At 35.6% G+C, this 26466-nt stretch overlaps 1 protein-coding gene across 1 annotated transcript in view; it reads left to right on the top strand.

Annotated features, from left to right (window-relative positions):
* Nucleotides 1-26466, top strand: part of KCND2 (potassium voltage-gated channel subfamily D member 2) — a 481036-nt gene that overhangs the window by 358493 nt on the left and 96077 nt on the right. The gene's annotated exons all lie outside the window — the stretch shown is intronic.

Raw genomic sequence — 26466 nt, 5'->3', positions numbered from 1 at the left:
AGGGAGGGATTTTGATTCTCTACCTAGATATTCACTTTACCAATTTTCAAGTTTATACTCTTGAGGGTCAAATTTCATCTAGACCCTGAAAGAATCCCTTAAGAGAGGGGCAAAGATGATATGCGTATAGTTGTCAGTGTGATGACAAATAATTTCCTCCCTAAGATTTTGAATATAATATGGCCTATTTGTAAATACTGTGTTCATACTGAGGACACTTACATACATCCCTCTACTTCAAAATGGAAAGTTCTCTCTAGAAATCAAAAGAGTTCCCGCACCCAGCAGGTGTTTCATACATGCTTTGGGCTTGTATAGAAATGAAAGAGACCATTAAAAGTGTTAAAAATGTGCAGATTATTTAAAGTCATACCCACCATTGGGAGACAGGGCTTGCAGGGGTGTGTGTGTGTGTGTGTGTGTGTGTGTGTGTGTGTGTGTGTGTGTGTGTGTGTGTGTGTGTGTAGAGAGAGAGAATGGCTTATAAAAGTGAAAAACAAAAATATACAGCTTGTCACTTTGTCCAAATCTCTTTAGTGATGTTCTGCTAAGAGTGTTTTTAAGGTCATTTCCCCAGGATGACTTTTATAGACTAGTTTCCCTTTGGTGTTTCATTATACCTAGAGCACTTCAAATGCCAGCATGCACACACACCTTGGTATTACTGGATAAAGCCTGGAGAAAGAGATACCACAGCAGCTTTGACGGCATTGATCTCGGGAAGGGACCTCCTTCTTGGCAGTAGAAGCTAGGACATTTTATCATTTGTTTTAACTTTATTTTCAGAGGAAATGCAAGTGGAAAAAAAAAAAAAAACCTCTGGAAGACAACAGAATCAGGAGGTATTCTTTAATATGGGATCTTAAGGAACTACTTATTTCCTTATAATACATTTTTAAGTACAAAACAAAGCTCAAAGACAGTAATGTTGATCTCTTAAAGTGAATAAAATGTTTCTTTACAAAAGATACAAGGGGCACAACTATGGTGTCTGTCCTTGCACTTTAAAATGTGATACTCACAGCTCTAGTAGGGAGTAGTGCAACTCTAACCCCTTGGAAAAAAAGCTGTATTTCCCCCATCCTTCTCATTGTTGTTGGTCATTTACAACACTATAAGCATAATGCGTGTGTTTTTATAGATTCATGTCAATAGTTGTCTATCATGCTGAATTATTAGACTCAAAGTCCATGCAAACTCAAGATACAGGAAATATAAACAAACTTCATTCCAATCTTCAGTAGCGGATAATAGTAAAGAATGTTTCTAATGCAACTCATTCATCCTTAAAACTGACAAGTTTGTCTGTCTTATTTGGTTATGTGTTAGGGCTGTGAGGGGACTTATTCTGCCCCAGTTTGCAAGTGCAACCTCTGGAAACTAACACTTCACACAAAAGAGTTTTACTACCTCCAGGGCTGGAGTTTGTGCCAAAGCCTTAGAATTACTAATATCCCACTGTGTTTTTTATATGTTTTTTATTCAGTAATCTTAATATTGAAAAATAGAAAGAAAGTAAATGTTCTATATAGCTTTCATATCCACACATATGCATCAAACCATTTCTGACACATTCATATTTTAGACTTATGGGTATTTTAAATGTAGCTATTTTAATAACATTGAATGCTTTCAAAGACTGATTATTCAGCAATATTTCTTCCTTCCCTCTGTGGTTTTAACCTGCCCTGTGGAGCATGTTGCTGAAAAGTCTTGTAATATATTGAACCTTCACTGAAATTTATTGTCCTTTTTAGATGACACATATAAATATCCTAAATGAAATGTTGGCACCACCATCAAAGTACTAAAATATGTCATCATTCGTCTCTAGCAATTTCATATTTTACGTGTGCTTGATGTTAATGTGAAAGTTATATTTGGGCTTAATAAATATATGGTAGGAAGAAAAGTAAATGTCAATAGGCTTCTTGAACCATTTCATTAAATGATTGTGTTGCATAAAAATACATCATAAATATAAGAGAAATAGTAAATCTTGTTTATCAACATTATAAAGTTCTATATTTTTTAATGATTTATATTTATATAAATGTATATTTCTATGGAGAACAGGCTAAAGTCATAAGGCAAATTCTTCAAAAATGTGTCACAAGAGGAAAAATATTACATTAGTTGTTTTGGGAATTTGGTTATTACTAATAGCTCACGTTATAAACCTTTCCTTTGGCTTCTTGCTCTGAAAGATATTGTCCAGACATTTGAGAGATCAGCTGAGGACCAAGTTGATGATATGATTTGCATTTTTTGCTACATGGGATACATGTCTCCTAGGGGGGTTATAGAGTGAAGACAAGGGAAGGAGTTATCTGAGGAATGATATTTCCACAACCAGTGTAGGCTAATTATCCAGAGAACTAAAATGGAATCTGATTGAAGTCCTCAGTGTTTCCTTTAGGCCAGCTGTTTGGTTAACTGAGCAGATCCAGTTACCTAGATTCTGTGTAGATCTGGCCTCAGCTCCTTCAAGGGCTGTCACTTGGGAGCCCCCAGTTAATCCTGTAATGTTGAACCCAAGAAGAACACGAGGGGAAAATGAAACCGGATCATATTTCTGGAATGGCTACTCCAAAAGACCTGGTGTCCTCCAGATTCCCTGGAGACAGGCAAGCAAGCTTTTCAGCCAAGGTTTCCCCACACTGGCATGCTTTTAGAGACCAAAATAATCTGTGACCCTGTGTAAATCACACTGATAACAGACATTTTCTCCAAGTACCTGCCTCTCTTTCCTTCTGGGCACCTGACTCCCACTCCTTTTAATCGGACTTCTGCATGGTCACCCCAGAGAAATACCCCCCAGATGCAATGGGCTGGTAGATAAAACTTCAAAGTGTCACTGTTTAATATCCATGCAATGACATGAAATGAAATAAGACACTATTTTTGTCATCATTACATCACTGAAATAAATATTCCTTTTAATGTGAGAATCTTATTAAAACTTTTTTGAGAATATTTTTTTTCAGCACATTTCATACTTAAAAATTTAATTAGTATAAATATTTCCTGGAAAGAATAACCAGTGTTCTGTATTATGAAGCATAAAGATAAAAATAACAAAAAGAAAAGAAAAACACAGCACTCTCCTATCCACCTACTAACATGTAGCCTGAAAAACCAGCCATTGTCATGCCCTACATGATGACAGCACTTAGAACTTCTTTGCCCTTATAGTTGCTAGATTTTGATACCTCTTTTAAGTTTATATAACAAACATATTACTGATTCGGAATCTAATTAAAATATTTCTGGAGGTTTGTTGTGGAGAGCATCTTTCTTAGGTGCTTTATTCTCTCTATGTCCTTATGAGAACTAATGATAGCCTTTTTTTTAATCCTTTCCCCATTATATCACAAATACATCTCACGATTAAAGATAATGATTTTACCTTCAAGGAGAAATCTGTATTCATATCTGTCCTTCTATATAATAAAAACATAAATTTTATTGTATACAATTTTTATGATATAAAATATATAGTTTATATATAATATTTTGTATATAAAAATTTTACATTTTATAAAACATCTTTTTATATAAGATTTTGATTATATGAAATATACTACATGGCTTTTGTTAAATACTTTAAAGAGAAATAAAGATGTTTCAATGCAGTTTAACAGATTTTCTCTTCTGTTAGATATTCCACTTCTTTAATGCAGGAACCATATTTTATTATAATAATGAATATTTATAAACAACCTCAGAATTTACAAAACATTTTCACATACATTATCTATTTAAACCTAACTATCTCTCTATGAAGCAGTGATTGTAGATTAAACAATATGATTTGTCAAGATTATATATCTGGAAAACAAAATAACTAGGAATTTAATCATGTTCTGTGATACCAAAATCACATGCTTTTTTCCTCACAATATATATCAGAATTTTTATAATAAAATGTTTAACTCTATCCCAATAACTTTTATTGTATGATGCTCTTCAGATTCCAGAGCATGTCACTGCATAAGATATGTCACAAAATCATCGAGGCACAACGGCACCAAGCTTTGCACATACTAAGTATGTAAAAAAAAGTTTGCTAATTAAATGAATGACAAATTTGAAGCAGCATTTATTGGAATATTTTACCAAATAAGATACTACCTTCTAAAACCATTCTGTTATTACACATATACATATTTTTGGTCTCTAAGTAACAAACTGAGAATATTGGCTATGGGAAATGGAGTTTACTTATTTATTTATTGATTGATTGGTTTTTATTTGCTAATCCTAACCAACAGATATTTTCTTCATCGATTGTTTTTAGAGAGAGTGGAAGGGAGTGGGAGAGAGACCAACATCAATGTGAGAGAGACACATCAATTGGTTGCACCCCAACCAGAAGACAGGAATGAATCTGCAACCCAGATACATGCCCTTGACCTGGAATCAAACCTGCGACCCGTTGGTCTGCAGGCTGACACTCTAACCACTGAGCCAGTCTGGCCAGGGCAGAAAATGCAGTTTTGTTTTTGTTTTGCTTTTTGTGGTTCTTTTTTAAATTTTTTTAAATGTGCCTTTATTGACTTCAGAGAGAGGAAGGGAGAGGGAGAGGGAGAGGGAGAGGGAGAGGGAGAGGGAGAGGGAGAGGGAGAGGGAGAGGGAGAGAGAGAGAGACAGAGAGAGAGAAAGAGAAAGATCTATGATGAGAGAGTCATTGATTGGCTTCCTCCGGCATGTCCCCAATGGGGTGAAGCCTGCAACAGGGCTAGGTTATTTCCTTATACTATATCCAAGATGGCAGTGGATTAAGTGGAAGCTACACTGACTTTCTTCCAGGACCAAACAAATTACAATAAACATAGAAAAATCATCCTAAATAATCAACTGAAGATTAACTGGAAAGAACCCTTAGAACCAGAGAGGTAAAGAGGAGGCCACATTGAGACTGGTAGAAAGTGTAGAAGCACAAGAGACTAGTTGGGCTCCCGCAGGCAGTAGCTGAAGTGCTGGAAGGATATATCTACTGCCAGGTGAGTTTCCCCTGAGAAGTCTGGGGTTTAAACTCCTAGCTGGGTTCCCCAGCCCAGAAAAACAGAACCAGGAAAGGTGTCCAAATCACACTTGGATGTGAAAAGCACTGGAGGCTCTGTCCAGAAAGAAAAGATGCCTAGGAACACAGGCACCCTCTTAAAAACTAACATATTAAATTTTATTTGCAGCCACTCACCTTGGGATCTGGCAGAAGGAAGGCAGATTGGACTAGAACTATGTGAGGAGAGTCTAGGGTTGGTAGTTCTAGGGAGAGAGCTGAGAAAACAGCCACCAGGACTCCTGTGCTGAATCATTGCTGCATGTTACAGAAGCCATCTTTCTCAGCCAGAGCAATACCATCAATTAGCCTGGGGGAAAGCAATAGTCCCACCCATTGGAATCCCTCTCACTCTGTTCTGTGGAGTTTACACTCTACTGAAGACTACAGCCTGAGGCTCATTAAATGACTGAGGCTAACAGTCAGCCTGCTGACAGAGGCAGATCTCTGGGTGCTTTGAGATATTGCCTGACCTGCTCCTGGGCCCAAAGCTAGTAAAAGCAGACCATGGTGCACAGCTTGGTTTTTTCCTCGTGCACTTAGCCCCAGCAGAGGGAGCTATAAGCCATGGATGGCTGATAGCTTCAAACAGGGTACTCAGGAACATCACAAATAGCATCTGACATTGGCCTGTACAGGACACCCTCAGAAGAGGCCTGAAACCAATAAACCCAGTGGCCAGATTCAGACAACAAGAAAGGAGGATTGAATAAGCTTCACAAGCAGTATATCCACAGGGAGATATTGGCAGGCTCCAGTCCTGCTGAGGCGAATTCTGCTTTATGCGATAAGCACTTGCACAGCAGCCTGTGCACTGTGTTGGGGGTTGAGCCTCACTGTCAGCCAGCCTGAAGATGAAGCCCAAGAAAGAACAGGCCAATAGAATCAAGACTCAATTACAACAGGAGGGCCCACACAATGTACACAAAGACAATATTAGAGCACCCAGGTCTGATGACTACTTGGTCCCACAGGTCACTTACTATATAAGGCAACCCTAAAAAACTGAGTTGTAGAAGATATACCTAATACACAAAAACAAGCCCATTTGGCAGCCAAAATGGAGTGACAAAGAAAAAACCCCAAATGAAATAACAACAGAATTCTCCCAAAATAAAGATAAATAAAATGGGGATAAGCAATTTATTAGATATAGAGTTCAGAGTAATGATTAAAAGGATGTTCAACAGCATGAAACAAAGATATAGCAACCATAAAAAAGGACCAGTCAGAAATGAAGAATAGCATAGCTGAAATAAAAAATACACTGGAAGGAATAAAGAACAGATTAAAGGAAGCCAAAGATCAGAATAACATATTAGAAGACAGGGTAAGCCAACCAGTGTTGCTCAGTGGTTGATCATCAAGCGATGAACCAAGAGATCACTGGTTCAATTCCTGGTCTGGGCACATGCCCAGGTTGCAGGGTTGATCCCCAGTAAGGGGTATGAAGCAGGCAGCCAATCAAAAATTCTTTCTCATTGACATTTCTACATTTCTATCCCTCTCCATTCCTCTCTCTCTAATATCAATTTAAAGAGGGTAGAAAAAATTTCTGTATCAGAGAACCAAAAAAAAAACAAAAACAAAAGCACAACTAAAAAACAAGAGGACAGTTTAAGGGAGCTGTAGGACAACATGACACATAACTATATCCGCATCATAGGAGAAAGGAAGGAGAAGAAAGTGAACAAGGGAAAGAGAATCTGTTTGAAAATTATTGGCAGAAAACTTGCTTACCCTGGTAAAAGAAAAAGTCACACAGGTTATGGGAGCACGAAGAGTCCCAAGCAAGAAGAACCGAAAGAAGCCCATACCAAGACACATCATAATTAAAATGACAAATGTTACAGACAAAGAGAGAATTTTAAATGCAGCAAGAAAAAAATAATTTATTACCTACAAAGGAGCTCCCATAAGATAACTGCTGATTTCTCAACAGAAATTCTACAGGCCAGAAGGGAATGGCATGAAGTATTCAAGGTAATGAAAAACAAGAATCTGAAACAAATACTAGTCTATTCAGCAAGACTATCATTCAAAATAGATGGATAAATAAAGAGCTTCCCAGATGCAAAAAGGCTAAAAGAGTACATTACCACCAAATCAACATTGCAAGAAATGTTAAAGGGACTGCTGTAATAAGAAGAAATAAAGAGAGAGGAAAAAAATAAATAAAAACATAGGCAGAAAGAATAAAAATGGCAATAAATAAGTACCTATCAACAATCACATTAAATGTAAATGGATTAAATGATTCAATCAAAAGATATAGGGTAGCTGAAGGGGTAAGAAAACATGGCCCATATACATGTTGTCTATAAGAGACACACCAGAGAATAAAAGATTCTCACAGGATGAAAGTGTAGGAAAAAATTTCCATGCAAATGGAAACAAAAAGAAACAGGGGTAGCAATCCTTATATCAGAAAAAATAGACTTCAAAGCAATGCCATAAAAGAGACAAACAAGGTCACTACCTAATACTAAAGGGATTTATTCAACAAGAGGATATATCCCTGCTAAACATATATAAACCAATATAGGAGCACCTAAAAATAAAAATAAAAAATCTCCTGTAGGACTTCAAGTGAGAGATCGACAGCTATACAGTCATAATAGGGGATTTCATCTCCCTGTGACTTCACTGGATAGATCATCCAGACAAATAATCAACAAGGAAACAGTGACCTTAAAAGAGACACTAGAGCAGATTTATTTAATTGACACTTAACACTTAACCCCAAAACTGCAGAATATACATTCTTCTCAAGGGTGCATGGGATATTCTCAAAGATAAACCACATTTTAGGATGCACAGTAAGTCTCTACAACTTCTAGAAGTTTGAAATTATATCAAGCATCTTCTTGGATCATAATGGCAAGGAACTAGAAGTCAACTAAAATAAAAACACTCAAAAACATATAAATATATGGAAGCTAAATTGCATGTTATTAAAACAATGAGTGGGTTACCAATGAGGTCAAGGAAGAAAATAAAAACTTCCTGGAAACAAATTAAAATGAAAACACAGCAACCCAAAATCAATGGGAGACAGCAAAAGCCAGCCTGAGAGGGAAGTTCATGGCACTACAGGCCTATCTCAAGAAACAAGTAAAATCTCAAATAAACCATCTAACCCTACAAGAAAAATAGAATGAAATCAGTAAGAATAGCTTAGAGTGAACAGAAGGAAGGAAATAATAAAGATCAGAGTTGAAATAGCTAACATAGAGACTAAAAAATTATATAAAAGTTCAATGAAGCCAAGAGCTTGTTCTTCAAAAAGATAAAGATTGATGAACCTCTAGTCAGACTCATAAAAAATCAAAGACAGTGGACCCAAGTAAATAAAATCAGAAACAAAAGAGGTGAACTAACACCATGCACGAGAGAAATACAAAGGATTATAAGAAAATATTACAAACAATTATATGCCAACAGACTGTATACAACCTTGGTGAAATGGACAAATTCCTAGAAACATACAAACTTCCAAAACTGAATTAGGAAGAATCAGAAAACCTGAATAGACCAATAACAGCTAATGAAACTGAAGCAGTAATAAATAAAACTCCCTACAAACAAAAGTCCTAGACTGAACAACTTCACAGAGGAGTTTTACCAAATATTCAAAGAACTAACACTTATCCTACTCAAACTATTCCAAAAAAATCCAAGAGAAAAGAATACTTCCAAGCTCTTTTTATGAGGCCAGCATTATCCTAATTCCAAAACCAGATAAACACACTAAAATGTAGAAAATTATAAACCAATACCTCTGATAAATGTAGATGCCAAAATCCTCAAAAAAAAATTTAGCAAATCAGATCCAGCAATATATTAAAAAGATTATTTAACGTGACCAAGTAGGCTTTATTCCAAGGATGCAAGGTTAGTACAATGTTCACAAATCAATATTATATAAACAAAAGGAAAGATAAAAATCATAGGATTGAGTGCAGAAAAAGCATTCGATAGGTGCAGAAAAAGCATTAGATAAAATCCAACACCCATTTTTTTGATAAAAGCTCTCACCAAAGTGGGAATACAGGGATTATGCCTCAACATAATAAAGGCCATATATGACAAACCTACAGCCAACATCATTATCAGTGGGCAAAAGCTAAGTGTTTCCCTTAAGGACAGGAGGAAGACAAGGTTGTCTGCTTTCACCATTCTTAATCAACATAGTACTGGAAGTCCTTGCCACAGTGATCAGACAAGAAGAAAACATAAATGCATCCAAACTGGAAAGGAGGAAGTGAAACTGTCATCATTTGCATATATCATGATACTGTGCACAGAAAACCCTAAAGACCACCAAAGTACTACTAGATTTGATAAATGAATTCAGCAAAATAGCAAGACACAAAAAGTAATATTCAGGCCCGGCCGGGCATGGCTTAATGGTTGAGCATCGACCTAGGATCTGGGCGATTGGGGTTCAGTTCCCTGTCAGGGCACATGCCCAGGCTGCGGGCTGCAGCCGATCAATGACTCTCATCATTGATGTTTCTATCTCTCTATCCCTCTCCTCTCATCTCTCTGAAATCAATAAAGATATATTAAAAAAAAAGTAATATCCAGAAATTACTGCATTTTTATACATCGATAATGAAATCCAGAAAGAAAAATTAAAAAACAATCTCATTTACCATGGCAACAAGAATAATTATGATACTTAAACTTAATCAGGGAGGTAAAAAATCTGTACTCAGAAAACTACAGGGTGTTGAAAAATGAAATAGAGGAAGATATAAACTAGTGGAAGCATATATCATGTTCATGGATTGGAAGAATAAACATCATTAAAATGTTCATACTACCCAAAGCAATATATAGATATAATGCAATTCCTATTAAAAAAGCAATGGTATACTTCACAGATCTAGAAGTACTCCAAAAATTTATATGGAACCAAAAAAGACCCAAAATAACTGCAGCAATCTTAAGAAGAACAAAATTGGATGAATCACAATACCAGATATTAAATTATACTACAAAGCCATTGCAATCAAAACAGCCTGGTATTGACATAAGAACAGACATATAGATCAATGGAACAGAACAAAGAATTCAGAAATCAGCCCAAGCCATTATTCTCAATTAATATTTGACAAAGGAGGCAAGAGCATACAATTGAGTAAAGGGAGCGTCTTGCATAAATGGTGTTGGGAAAATTGAATAGGTACATGCAAAAAATATGAAAATAGATCACCAACTTACACCATATATAAGAATAAATTCAAAATGGATAAAGTGAAACCAAAAAATCCTAGAAGAAAATGTAAGGCAGCAAAATCTCAGATATCTCATGTAGCAGAATTTTCACTGATACATCTCCTAGGGCAAGAGAAACAAAGGCAAAAATAAACAAATGGGACTACATTAAAATAAAAAGCTTTACACAGCAAAAGAAACCATCAAAGAAACTAAAAGAGAACTCATTATATGGAAGAACATATTTGTAAATGATACACCTGGATAAGGGGTTAATCTCCAAATTATATAAAGCATTCATGCAATTTAACAAAAGGAAGACAAAGAATCCAATTTAAAAATGGGCAAAGGACCTAATTAGACATTTCTCCAAAGAGGCCATACAGATGACAAAGAAACATGAAAAAATGCTCAAAGTCACTAATCATCAGAGATATGCAAATTAAAATGAAAACGAGGTATCACTTCACACCTACCAGAATGGCTACCATCAACAAATCAACAAATGACAAGTGCTGGCGAAGATGTGGAAAAAAAGGAACCCTAGAACACTGTTGGTGGGGATGCAGACTGGTGCAGCCACTATAGAAAACAGTATGGTGGTTCCTCAAAAATTAAAAATGGAACTGCCATTTGACCCAGTAACTTCACTTCTATGAATATATACTAAGAATCCTGAGGCACCAATCAGAACATAGAGCATAGAACTGCTGTATGTTCACAGCAGTTTTATTCACAATAGTGAAGATCTGGAAACAGCCCAAGTGCCCATCAGTACATGTGTGGATAAAAAAAGCTGTGATACATTTACACCATGGAATACTATGTAGCTGTAAAAAAAAAAAAAAAAAAAAAAAAGGATATTTTACCCTTTGAGACAGCATTGAGGGACCTGGAGAATATTATGCTAAATGAAATAAACCAGTCAGAGAAAGATAAGTATCATATGATCTCACTTATATGTGGAATCTAATGAGCAAGAAATCGACAAACAAAATAGATCCAGAGACATGGTAGGATGGAACAGACTGACACATCTCAGAGGGAAGGAGGGGCAGGAAGAGATTAACCAAAGGACATATCTGCACACATGCATAGGCCATGGACACAGACAATAATGTGGTGAAGGCCTGGGGTTGGGGGGTGGGAACAGGATGGAGGGGATCAATGTGGAGTAAAAGGGAGAAAACTTTAATATTTTCAAAACTTTAATATTTTCAAAACTTTAATATTTTTAAGAGATTGAACAGAACTGTAGTTCTGGGCCACATTGCTATAAAAGTCTTCCTATTGGCTGACTACAGAACAAGTGGCATGCTAAAATAAGGTTTTGTGTTCAATGGCCAGATATCTTAACACTTATTTGTATAGTGGACACATAGCAAGTTTCATTTTTCCTCTCCTTTACAAAAAATTGGAAGCCCTCACATTAAGTGAAGTGAGAAAATAGATACTGCCTTGTAAGCACCAGCCACCAGGATGTGTAGCTTTGTTATCTTTTGTGCAGATCTGGACTATGAAATCATTTCACTTCAGAGGGATGAAAATATGGTACTAGGGAGTTTAATAGATCTGATGGAATAATTTTGCAATCCAAACCTTTCCCTATGACAATCTGACCCAAGATTTTCTTTCTGCAATCAAATGCAACACATTTAACACAGCCCAGTAAGTTACTCTCTCTCTAAATGAGCCATGAAAAGAAACTTGAAAAGCATTCACCACCACAGCAGCTACACTATGGGCTTGGCATCCTTGCTCTCCATGGCCTGACTCCTGCCTAGTTCCCCTTTTCCTACCATAGCTCCTCTTTCTTCCTTTTCCCAACAGCTCAGATATGTTTCACTCTGAGATGTAATCATGACCAAAGACATATTAAAAAAAAAAAAAAATTTACCTATTGGTGATTTTGTTGATTATGACACTTAACTATCTGTCCTTCAGTTTTGTTTATTGTGATTTGCCTCAATTCTCATAATTACATTTGCTTTGTATTAAACCATCAACCTTCTTTCTGAATTCTTCCCCTACCAACATGCAGTGAAAGATTTTCCACTCTAAGATTATACAAATAGCCACATAGCTTCCATTCTATAAGGGATGGGATCTATAAAGCTCAGTTTCTAAATGAAAAAGCTATTTAAAACAAATTTCAAGGGAATTTACAGATATCCTACCAGTGAAGAAAAGAATTAGAGGATTTTGTTTTCATCTCAGCAAAGAGATTCAGTACTGAATTAGTGTAAATCATATTCCTTTAGAGAGACAACAATAAGAAAATTGAATTTCTGTTAACGAAACTACAAACCTCACTTTGGTTTTCAAACCTTCCCTCTTGATGTTATTTCCTCAAGTGTGTTTGCTCTTATGGAAAGACAAGTCATAGTGCCATTTTTTTTCTTAAGCTTTCAGGTCTATTTCCCTGATACACAGAGTTTTAAGAAACAGCCTAAATGATAAAGTGTTCACTAAAAGTTATGTTAGGTTGAGAGTACTTATTTCATCATGAAGTAATAATCTCTATACTACTCAGTCTTGAATTTGACTTCTAGTATGACTCAAGGTTTTCCTGTTTTTAGCCCTACCCTTGTGCACCGTGACTCTCCCTGTTGATTGAATATATCTGAATTCAAAGCTTATGATAAAAATTTGCCTTAAGTTCAACATCATAGCAACCTTTAAGGCACAGTGTTTGCTTTCACTCTATCAGCCCCAGGCTGCCTGACTGCTCTGACTGCCCTTGAAGCCAGCTCTCTGTGACTGGCTAGAGGCTTTGAGGCTAGAGGCTTACCTTCAAAGAATTAAATCACAACTGCCATGGCTTTTAGGAAGGTAGAGGATATGTCATCATAGACAATCCTTGTCTGTACTACCATTCCACAATAACCCATGGATCAAAGTAATCATTTTTATTTTAAAAGTGTCTGTCATCTGTGTATCCTACCCTCCAAAAGTCCTCTCACCTTCCCCTCTCTTTTTATAAGCACATTTATGTTTTGTTAAGAAAGTAATTAATTAGTTTATTACCATATTGAAATTAAGGCTCTTTTTGTTTCTACTCAAGTTAATAAGGCACAAATTTGTTGACAGTTTTGAGTGTGGGGAAAAATGGTAATTAATTTTATTTACATGAGTGGCTTCCTAGTCATGTCTAATTGCTGTATAGTACAATACTACTAATGTACTTTTACGTATTAATTTTGTTTTAAGTTTTCATTAGTTTTTGTTTTTTTTAAAATATATCTTTATTGATTTCAGAGAGAGGAAAAGAGAGAGAGAGAGAGATAGAAACATCAATGATGAGAAAGTCATTGATTGAGCCCACAACCTGGGCATGTGCCCTGACTGGGAATCGAACCCTGATTGCCTGGATTTTAGGTCGACGCCCAACCACTGAGCCATGCCCGGCCTGGCAAGTTTTCATTAGTTTTAACACTCAACTCTGTGTTGTGTACTATATGGTATTTATAGTTTTATACTCACTTAATATGAAGATATACTCAAACTTTTAATAAATTTAGTGGCAACATTGACCAGAACATATAGATTTTATTCCCATGAATATGGTATATGGGTAGACTTAGGTATACACATAGGTATGGATATGGTTCTTTTATGTATGTACATATATACACAATAAGAGTCTTGCCTTACCTATGCAGTCATGTTCAAGTTTGCTTAATATTAAGTTGTAATATTAACAATGGCAGTTAGTTGTTTTTAATTTTTTATTGAGTGAATAAGTGGCTGAATAGCTTCATACTTCTAACAAAAGATATGATTTTAAAAGTCTCATTTCTTTCCTCTGAGATACTTGTTTTTTTCTCTAGTATTTGTCCCCATTAAGAGAGACATAAAAGAATGGTGGCATATTGCAGAGACCCAGTAAATATTTACAATTCAAAGAATGAATAAGTAAAGGTAGCAATGATCACAGATTGGGATAAATGAGTTTGTACAGTACATATCAAAAAAAGAAGATAGAAGAGCAATTTAAAATATAAAGAGAAATGAGGTTCAACTATGGGGTGCCATGGAAATAGAAGTGAAACTAAATATAAAGCAGCAAGTGGGAAAAAAGAGAATAAAATGAAGTAATATATGTTAATAGAAGCACATCAAAATAAAGAAGGGCATGAGCAGATAGACAAGAAGGTAAAAAGCAAGAGCACAGTCATTGCAAGAAGGAAAGAAGAGGGATCCTCAGAGGAGCCAGTAATGCACAGCAGCACAGTGGGCACACGCGGGGAGGAACTGAGACTGCAGAAATGGAAAGATAGCCTCAATACAGGAGGAAAGGAATCGGGCCACTGTATTAGCTCTGTGCCTCTGGTATACATTAATGAATTTCAATTGATTTTGAATTTGAAATTTAATATTTTTCTTAAGCATTTTAAAACAACAAAAATCCATGTAGATTAAAAGACCTGAAAACCCTGAAGAATTAAACTTTCATGAGCTCTATATATACAGTGTATCAATGCAACTCCAAAACACAACTCCACGTATTCCACCTGGGACAGCATTCCTTATAAGTCACTACTGTGTTGTGTATAACTTAACATATCTTTTAGTAATAATATAAAGTCACTGTAAATTGTATTTTAATTTTCCAGAAATTATTAGAGGATATTAATGTAATTAAAAATTAATAAGCCACCTAATCATATTAATGAAGTTTATTTCTTAGTTACACTTATTGTACAAACAAATCAAGCATCAATAGACTCATTGACACCGGAAGAAAAAAGCTTAAAGGTAGACTAATTCTAATCCCTCATTTAAATGTTGAGGGAAGTGGGCCTACTGATGTTAAGGGACTCTCCCAAGCACCTATAACTAATTAGAGGCAGAATTAGGAAGTAGAACTCAAAATAAGACTTCCTTTCTCAGTTATAATCAAGATATGTAGTCTCGTGATTTTTGTGTGTGTGTAGATCTCTGTTATTATATGAGAAATTCATCATTACTTGCACATTAGAACTGATGGGATATTAAAAACCCTATGGCACTTTTTGTAATGTGGAGATAGTAAAAATAAATAAAAAATCCATTACAAAGAAGAAACAAATTCTTCTAAGATAAGTAATGTAATGAGGAAGAAGGAGGAGAGAGAGAGGGAGAAGGGAGGAAGAGAAGCCTAACTTGTCTTCAAACGGCAAAGATACTTCACTGAAAAATAAAGGTGAATGAACGCAAGTACATTTGATAGTGGGCATGACTTCTTGGTTATTTTGATGTTCGCTCAACTTTGATCTAATTATGTTAACATGGATTAAAAATGTGAGTAAAAATTCAGAATCAAGTTGATTCAACTATCTCATAGAACTCTGAGCTTCAGATCTATAATGAATAATACAAAACAAATATGATTCTGTTGCTTTGGTATAGCTCAACAGAATTTGTATAGTGCTTTCACATTCATTACCAACATTTATAACAACACTATAAGATAAGTAGGATAAATTACAGGTTTGAAGATGAGGTTAGACATAGGTAGAGTGACTTGCCTAAATTATACAGTGAGTCTGTTTTGAAGATGCCATTAGAATCTGGTTCACCTAATTGTTAATTCAGATCTTCTTCCATCTAGGAGAAAATAAACCCCAAGAAGGCAGGATTTTTTTTTTTTTTAATTTGTTTATCGCTATATCTTCCTCAAACCTCTGGGCACATTGTAAGTATTCAAAAAGTTCACATTGATTTAATGAATGATAAACCTACATCATTCTGCTTTACATTGGTATACAGTTTCTTTTTTCTAAATTTTTAATGTGAGTTCATAAATCATTTTAAGACAATCAGTTATTCAAGGCACATTTTCATCTTCTTTAAAATAAGTAACTTTGTTTAAGTCTTTACAAAATTAAAACATTTGGCACTCATGAATACCTTGCACATTTTTGGCATTACCAATATACTAATGACTCTGCCTATTTTTGGTGAATAATATGTTTCAATCCAGTTTATCAAAGCTATTGGAAATTTGTTTATTGTAGTGTAAAGGAAATTGCCTCTCTACCCACACCCCCAAGTTATTACTTATACAGCTAGTAGTTTCATAGATAAGTAGGATTTTTAAAAGCCTTTCCATTGCAGATAATGCGAACTAATGAGGTATGGATCAGAATAGGATAAAGAACTTAAAGGGTAGAGAAACAATATGATTCTGCTCTTGATGCCCTCATGCCTCTTGAATTAGCTGTCCATAATCCTCAGTGATTTTTAAAAAACAAAAATAAAAAGGTGGAGAGACCCCTTATTAACTCATAATGCAGAGAGTGTGATAGTGAGACAACTAATCAGAAATCCAGATTTCCCTGTGGAGTCCAAGGGAATGAACCTTGAGACCTATGAAAACATTTCTGAAAATGAGCCAACTGGATTACTTTTGGGGTAAATGGAAATGAACTATTTTTATGTGGTTCCTTAGCTAGTTCTTAAGGGTGGTGTCTGGAAGACTCATCACTGCAAAGTCATTGTTCATTTTGCTTATAATTTTAGTTCATTCTGCTGGAGGGAGGAAACTAGGCATGGGTTGAGTTTGGAGAAAGGAAGAAACAGAGATACCATACCACAAAAGAAAAACAACTTTTAAGATTTCCAGAAACTTTATAATTTCCTCATCTTGTTATTATAATTTTTACACCATCTTCTTTCTCTTAGTGATTAGCAAGAAAATGCTTGGTATATAGAGGATGTATTTTTTGTGACAGCAAAATGGCTGGAGTAACTCACCCTCTCTATAATCCTTTTTCATGGAGAGGAACCCCCAGGACAAGGGAATACCCAAAGCTCAGTAAAGGAAAGATTTGACACCAAATCTCAGTGACTTTGCAGGACCTGGATAAAGGGCCACTCAGTGATCACTGATCGGCCACCTCCTGCACTCCTGGCACCTGGGGCAGAGCCTGCAGCCCAGGCATGTGCCCTGACCAGGAATCAAACCTCGATATCCTGGATCATAGGTCAATGCTCAACCTCTGAGCCAGCTCCAGCAGGGCCTGAGTTCTCTTTACAAGGCTTCTTATAGTTAGTGCTCAACAAGTGTTTATAATTAGCAATTATTTTAATGCCCTTTTTCATAAAGTATTGTATTACAGACAAGTAAGGGAGAGTTGAAATCTCTCTTATGGTTCTTCAGCTAGACTTAATAGCAAGTTGCACTTAATTGTTTCTTCAAATTCTAGTATGACTCCAAGAATGCAGGGTATTTGATACTGTCAATGGGGAAAAATATTTTTTACAGAATGCAAAATATCATATTCATAGTTAGTTAAGCAGGTATTTGACTAAAGATATAGTACTTTGAACAAAAATCACTGTGAATGTAAGGAGCACTAGACACATATAGTCATTGCTGGTTGGCATATTAAATGTTATCATTTATATGGAGAGTGATTTGGAAATATCAATAAATCATAATTTATAATTCAAAGAATCTTTGACTCAGCAATACTAATTCTAGGAATGTATCCTGCAGGCATATTGGCCTTTTGTGAAGTAACATTTGTATAAAAATACTTATTGTAGTGATTATAGTGACAAAATATTAAAAATGTCCAGCACAGTAGGGGACTGGGTTATTGAATTATTAAATAAATTTCAGATATTGTATGTAATGTATATTCAACAATTACATACAATGGAATGCTTTGCAATGGTTTAAAAAGATGAGAGCAAAATATGTAGATATAATGTCAAAAAACCAGCAAAGTGCCCACTTGTGCATGTAGCATAAAATCATTAGTGCAGAAAGATATAGATATATGGATATAAATATAGATATAGGTATGGATATGGATTCACACATACATCCATATAATCTTAAATATGAATTACTATCTCAAAAAAGATACATAAGAAATAGTCACAATGACTACAGGACAAGGAGATGAAATAGAAATATTCACTTATCATTATATACACTTTTATTCTTTTGGAACATGATATTATGTGTATGTATTATGTATTCAAAAATACATTAAGTGAGTTAACAAAGAAATAACTAAAACACAGAATGTCTTCTTAACCATATTTATGATAATTGTCATGGTGGAAAGTACTTATGTAAATTCACAAGAGTTATACATGCTAATTCATTTTTATACTTATGTAGACAAAAAATTACATTTTTTCTAGGGGAAGAATATTTTTAAATTCTTTAAATTATTCTTTCTCTATGGAAGTCAATAAACTTTAATTACTTTACTCCAAAACAAGCAGAGTCAGCTATAAAAAAGGGATGAATCCTATATTTGATAGCATAAATGAGGCATAATGATCAAAGAAAAAAACTTTTGAAAAGAATGTGTGAGCTACTGGAACCTTGGGACACCAGCAGTAATTTATATGCCATTACTTATTCAGAGTTGCATTCCTAATTACTCCTTAGGAAAAAAGAAATAAATATTATATTGTAGTGATTACTCCTTTCATCATACAAGGAAAACAATGCTGATACAGGCACATCTCAAAGAAATATAACTCCAGTCTGTTGAAAAAAATGTTCATACACAATATTTTAAGGGGAATGTATTAATAGCAAAAGCATATTTCTTCAAGGCGCATTGAGCTTTCCAGTAAACTCTTTTGCTCAATTATTCCTAGAAAAATGGATGTAAACAAAGTCAGTTTACTACTAGATTCTAGATTGTTCAGGGCCTACTAGCCTCCTTACAATTTGTTAAAGCACCTTTAAACAATAGGCCACTACTGAACTGTACAATTAAGATGGTAAGTTTTATGTTTTTTTAACCACAATATTAAAAAAACAACAAAAACTAGTGGAGGTTTGGAAGAAAGAAAAAGGGGAGGAAAAATGTGCCTCTTTCATGTGAATAATCATCTACATCCTAGTTTCAAAATGCCTAAAACATAAGCAGTGTCATCTACAATCGTAACAGAGATTATCTATCTATATATCTATGTCTATATATATGTCTGTGTATATATATGTATAATCTAATTAATCTAATTATATAGAGCAAGATTAAAGAAGAAAGGCTGTGCCTTGATTGCACTTACTCAAACCACAAACTTTCCTAGTTTTCCATTTGTTTAAAATTATATTTAGTTCATGCTTTTGCAGAAGTATTTTAACAAAGAGGGAGAACTTTTAATATTCTATCAACTCTTATAGATTACCTATAAAATGTATTTAGTATTAAATGTAGATCCATACAAGCACATATTTCTTTCCATGGCTGGTCTGGTTTTCCTGGCCATTAGTTGGGGTATACTTATAAATACCAATTTTATTAGTATTCTAAGCCAAACAAAATTCAGAAGATGAACATGCAGAAAACACATAAGGATATATTCTAGAGGCAAACGTGTGTTCATGCTTTTTAGATCATGCACATCATTGTCTCTTCACATTACTGTGGGCTAGGCTGAGTCATAAGTATTTAACCAAATGAACCATAGAAAACTATTTTTCCCCATAATTTGTCACTGTAAAGCAAATGTCCAAATCTGAAATGGTAGAAATGAATCTTTCATGAAATTTTTAAATACACAGAGCATACTGAGATTAAGTATTTAGAATTCATATCCAACTGTATCTATAATGTGTTTTAATAAGGTCATGAATAATGAAGCAATTTTATACAATGCAGAAAAGCTGTGAAGTGTAGCATTCGAGTGATATTTATCTATGAGATATATCCATTTTATGGTTCTCTTTTCATAAATTTCATTTCCACTTGTGGAGTTGTGTCATAGGCAGACTAATTAATATGACTTATCCTGTGGTTAAGCAAGAATGTTTTTCACTTTTCCTTTATCCTTTCACTTTGTGCAAAATTATTATTCCCCATAATACCTCATTTATCTCTCCCATTCACCCTAGGGAGTCCCTGGTGCAGAACAACTAGGAGGTGTATACAGAGGAACAACAATCTGGCAACCTCATCATAAAACGTGATGTGTTAGCTATTTCCCTTTCCAAGGGACCTATCCAGCTGAGACTGTACGAGGCCTCTGGGCCACACATGCAAAGGCAGCAAACTCACATCCCAAGAAAACTTTTTGCCAAAAGGCAGTGGGAAATAGCTCTTTTTTTAAAAAAATTATCTTTACTGTTGAAAATATTACAGATGTCCCCTTTTTTCCCCATTGACCTTTTCCACCCCGCACCCACTCCCTGCCCCCCCACCTTCACCACACTATTGTCTGTGTCTGTAGGTTATGCATATATGCATATATATTCTTTGATTAATCTCTCAGAGCTTGCACAGAAGGAGAGAAAAAAATTCCATGTTCTAAGAGTTTGTCATGTAGTAGAAATAAACAGCTATAACCATGAGAAAAAAGATATTTTTACTGGACCAGATATGCATAGAAATGGAATTCACTTCCATGCATTCTTACTGCTACTTCTGGGAAAATTGTTCATCTCTAATATACAAAGGCCTTAAAAAACTGGATAAGCTATTGTCAAAAACAGTAAAGAATAATTTGAACATATGTTATTAAAAACAGATTATTTTGCTCATAACAGATGTGAAAACAGGCCTTGATAAACACATATATCAGATTTTCTCTGCTATTATAGTACTGGTCCTCATTTAAGTCTACAGCTCAATCCAGGTAGGTAGGAAGATTTTACTCTTAATTTATAATCTTTAGGCATGTGCTTTTAGGCACGTGGCTGACTTTCAATAATGGACAGATTTATGTAGTTTCATATTACCTGGGTCTACTCTTGAGCAGTAAAGCACAATCTGATGGATTTTGCTAACATTCATGCTTTAAGCTTGTTATGGAACTAAGAGAAGCTAAGTTGCCTGGGCAGTGGTTAACCTAATACTGAATCCATATTTCCATTAGAATTTGACCCATAGATCTAATCAACCTCACCTGAAGAAAACTGCACATGGCTTCTTGATATTTCAGACAGGAGGCAAATTATTTTCAAGAAGAAGTGGTATTGGTAGTGATAGTTGTTAGCTCTAAACAAGTGCAAAAGTTCGTCTGCCTTATTCCTGCTATATTCCCAACATCTAGAACATTTTCTGTAGTTTTATTCTATCATGGTTTAGAAGCAGACTGCCATGCAGAATGACTCCCAAAACATGAAGAGAGATGAGTGATATCAACGTTTCAATCAAACAAATTTAATCTGGCAAATACTTGTGATACGTATAATGTCTACTGGGTGAAATGGGGCTTATGTATAAATGATAAGCAATTCATCACATATGTGATTGAAATTAGCTTTGTTTTAAATAACCAAATCAATTGTTTTTGTGTGTTTGTTTGTTGTTTTTTGTTTTCTTTTTAATCCTCACCTGAGGATATTTTTTTCAGTGCTTTTCAGAGAGAGTGGAAGGGGGAGAGAGAGAAAGAAAGGGGAGGGAGGGAGGGAGGGAGGGAGGGAGGGAGGGAGGGAGGGAGGGAGGGAGGGAGGGAGGGAGAGAGAAACATTGATGTGAGAGAGACACATCGGTTGGTTGCCTCTGCAGGGGCCCCAGACTGGGGCCTCCAGGGATGGAGCCTGCAACTGAAGTATGTGCCCTTCGTCAGAATCAAACCCAGGACTCTTCAGTCCTCAGGCCCACGTTCTGACCACTGAGCCAAAGTGGCCAGGGCCAAATCAATTGTTTCTGATATATTCTCCCATCATTTGACCACTTTGGGGGGGAGGTTATTTTCAATCTTGTCTGTTTTTCCTGATATTATATAAAAATTAATTTGTTATCTATATCAGCACCACCACCATACACTCCAACATTCAAACCTTTAAAGATAAAAGTCTGGATTCATCACCTCCAAACAGCCAGGGTCCTAGCCCCAACACAACAAAGACTAGTATTTCCTGTGCACCCATGTCATAGTCCTCTTACTGCTTTACATTAAATACTATGTCATTAAAATGCTGTAACTGAAGGTGTGCTCCTTACACACACATTCATTTCACAGTTGTGAAGCACATAGTGGACATTGTGGGATGGGTCTACAGGCACAGGAATGTGCTGAGTCCTGGAAAAATACCAAGATGAACAAAACTGAACCCTTACCTCAAACTTATTTTTTTTTTTTAAATATATCTTTATTGATTTCAGAGAGAGGAAAGGAGAGGGAGAGAGAGATAAAAACATCAATGATGAGAGAGTCATTGATCGAGCTCGCAACTGGGCATGTGCCTTGACCGGGAATCGAACCCCAATCGCCTGGATCCTAGTTCGACGCTCAACCGCTGAGCCACGCCCGTCCTTACCTCAAACTTAAACACCAGTAAGAGAGGTACAGCATATATAGAGATTGAAGCCTTCCTGATTTTGTGTGAAATAAAATCTATTAGTCCTCAATATATGACTAATAGAATGAGTGATGTCTTAGTGTATCCAGGGTGCTATAATAAAAACACAATAAACTAAGTGGCGTATAAACAATAGAAATGTATTTCTCACAGTTCTGACGGCTGCAAAGTCCAAGATCAAGGCACCAGAAAGTTTGGCATCTGGTAGAGTTCCTTCCTGGTTCATAGATGACCATCTCCTTGTGTCCAAACATGGCAGAAGAGGCCAGGAAGCTCTTTTTTTTTTTTTTTTTTTTTTTTTTTTTTTTTTTTATAATGTCACTAATCCCATGAGTGTTCTGTCTTTATGAGCTAGTCACCTCCTTAAGGCCCCACTTCCAAATACCATCACACTGGGTATTAAATTTCAACATACAAATTTTGGAGGGATATAAACATTCAGTCTACAGCAATAATATTTACCAGTATGGGGAAATTTACAAAAAAGGAAAGCCCTGGCCCTGGCCAATATGGGCCAGTGAGCTGGAGCAGCGTCCACGCACCAAAAGTTGTGGGTTTGATTCCTGGTCAGAGCACATACTTAGGTTGCAGGTTCGATTCCCAGTTGGGGCATGTATGAGAGGCAACCAATTGATGTTTCCCTGTCACATCAATGTGTGTGTGTCTCTCTCTCTTTTTTTCTGTTTCTCTCCCCTCCCCTTCCTCTCTTTCTAAAATCAATAAATATGTACATGGATGAGGATTTAAAAAAAAAAAGGAAAAAATCCTGGGTGCCTAAAATTCTGAGGTAGATGGAAGAAAGAGAAAAGTAAATATACCACCATTGGGGGGGAGGGGAACAAAGAAAGAAAATCATTCAAACTTGAGAGACTTCATAGTTTTCCTCTGGCCATGCATGTCTTCATCTGTGCAAATGTATATAGATGGTCTGTCTTTGGGCTAAACCTCTAGGATGGGTGGGTCTAGCTAACACATATCATGTAAGAGTGCTGATAGGGGCCAGTCCTTTTTTTTTTTTTTTTTTTAATATATATTGATTTCAGAGAGAGGAAAAGAGGGTGAGAGAGATAGAAACATCAATGATGAGTCATTGATGGGCTGCCTCTTGCACATCCCCAACTGGGGATCGAGCCTGCAACCCGGGCATGTGCCCTGACCTGGAATCGAATCACGACCTCCTGGATTTCAGGCAGATGCTCAATAGCTGAGCCATGCCCGGCCGGGCAACGAGCTCCTTCTTTAAGCTCTTACTAATCTTGACTCTGAGTCACAGCTACTGTTATAGATGACACAACCATGTGGTCTCCTTGATTGGAGTTCTTAATCCAACAAACATGGCAATAATATTAAAGACACCACCTGCAAAGAAGTATTTGTATATAGAATTATGTGACATTTAAATTATGTATATACAATGGTGGAAAATGACTGGCCAATGCATGGTTGCCTCATACATTTAAATTGCAATTGTGAAACTTTCCCTTGATTAAGATGTTAAACATTTGATTGCATACCATAAGGAGAAAATGATAAGTAAATTTGCAACTGTCCTTATATGTCAATCCAGTGAGTCATTTATATTTAAACAGAAAACTAATTTCCACAAGGCAGAATTAGCAGTAAAGATTACTTTTGAATTTTCTAGTTGCTTCAAAGATCAATGGGAAAAATTATCACTCCCCAGAGATTCTATGTTTCATGTGGGTGAGATATTATGGGGGGTCATGGCTGATATGTTACAAGGAACATAACTTGTCATAGATATTTCCCCTACTAAAATGCATGGCATGTTGGTACCTTTAATTTTATTATTCAGATTCTACTATTTCTTTTTTTAAACTTGGCAATTGGTGTTCAAGAAAAAAGTGAGTTTTGATTCTCATAAGTTCTGAAGTCTTTCTTCTCATTAAAAGCAGTGACCATTGTGCATTCAATCTTCTGACTAAAATGCATGCATTCTTTCTTGTTTAATTTTCAAGAGAAACAATGACCGGTCATCGGAAGAAAGCTTCCTAATCAAGAAAAATGTCTTATCCTAAAATAAACCAAAAATAAATTTGAAAAGGGATCTTTCATTAAGAACGGATCATTTCTTTTCCCTATATATCATGACCTCTTATTCTTTCCAGTTGGTTGGATTTTATATTAAGTTAGTTTAGCCCTAATTTGCTGTAAGACATAAACCATGCCATTATTATTGATTAAGATAGGACTGCCAGCATGGCCTTGAAAAACCATTATATGCAAATGTGCAAACACAGATCATTATAATATGAACTGAGGCTTACTTGCATAGAAATGTATTAATGATATTAGTATAGTCATTAAAGATTTTTAGGAAAAATGTGTTGTGATAAGCTCTGTAGTTTCAATCAAGGAAGACAGTGCTTTTGGATTTTATTTAATAATGTACTTGTAGCCTAGTCAGCATGACTCAGCAATTGAGCACCAACCTATGAACCAGGAGGTCACAGTTTGATTCCCAGTCAGAGCATATGCCTGGGTTTCAGGCTCCATCCCCCATGGGAGATATGCCCAGGAGGCAGCCAATCAGTGACTCTCTCTCATCATTGATGTTTGTCTCTCCCTCCCTGTCTTTTCCTCTCTCTGAAATCAATAAAAACATATTAAAAATGAATGTATTTGTAAAATATGCATCTGTACATATACATCTTTTTTCCTCCCAGCATTAAAAAGAAATCCTCAATAGACCTTTTCCTAGAAATTGGAAGGAGTAAGTGGAGCCTTAAGTATCACTTTCTTTAAATCCAATTTAAATGGGAACCTTTCTCAAATTATATTTGGATGAGGCTTTTTAACTTTAATATAGTTGATAAAGGCAAGTAGGCTCAAAATATCTGAACCTAATGATAATCTTTTGGGGATAGGTGGGGGTGAGAATGAGAGGATTGACTCTCCTAATGCTCAAAATGGGTCATTGCATTCAGCTTCTGGAAGCTGAAACAAAAACCTTTCCTTGTCCAAAAATTTGCAGTCAAGAAGCATTTTAACTATTACATTTTTTAGACACAAAATATCCTAAGGTGCTGTTGGGCATAAGCTAGTGAGGCTTAGAGTGAAGAATACAAAACAATAAAAGAAGAAAGGAGGACAGCAGGTCTACAAGATTCACTCAAGCTTTTGGTGATGACACTTCAAATTGCTCCACTGGATGATACCTGAGAAAATGAAGTAATATGATGAAGAATCTCTTAATGTTGACTTATTATGACTGGACTTTAAGCTTTATGCACTGTTCTAACAGGGCCTCTGGAGTATATTCATCCTTGTCTTACCACACAGTGTTTGGTATGAGATACAGAGATAGGTAGATACTAAATACATTTTTTTTTTTTTTGGTAAAGGTTACTTGAATAAGCATTATAGTTGTCTATGAAATAGATCCAAGAATTTAGAATAGTGTCACTTTTAGTCAGTAAAATCTCATAACAATTATCATTTTGATATCAGAAAATTCTGTATATCCAAGCCATATTTATATCTCAGAATATTGCCCAAATAACCAATGCTTCAATGATCTGATTATATTTCTTCCTTTACAACACAGTTCTACACACTAACTTTTTCTATGGCCTGTCCCTGTAATAGCCATGCTTTGCAAAGATAAATAAATAAAATTTATGATATTTATGATGGGAGGCAAACTGAGCTCACATATCAAATAGAAATATTTCCTCTTCATTTATTTTGTTCCTAAATGAAGATGAAAGTATCCTTCAAATTATTTTAACCTTTCTTACTCCAAATAACACAGCCACCTAAATAAAATGCACCTATGCACCAAATCATCCACTAAAGCAAAAGGACCTACATAAACTTAAAACCAGAAGGTAAGCATACAATAAATATCTAGACCCGATCATGATTTCTGACACCTATTCATTTCCTTCAA

Source organism: Miniopterus natalensis, chromosome 10 (genome assembly GCF_054644295.1).
Source record: "Miniopterus natalensis isolate mMinNat1 chromosome 10, mMinNat1.hap1, whole genome shotgun sequence".
In the NCBI taxonomy this organism is placed as follows: domain Eukaryota; kingdom Metazoa; phylum Chordata; class Mammalia; order Chiroptera; family Miniopteridae; genus Miniopterus; species Miniopterus natalensis.
The sequence above is the reverse complement of the archived record's forward strand: the minus strand, read 5'-3'. Positions and strand labels throughout refer to the sequence as shown.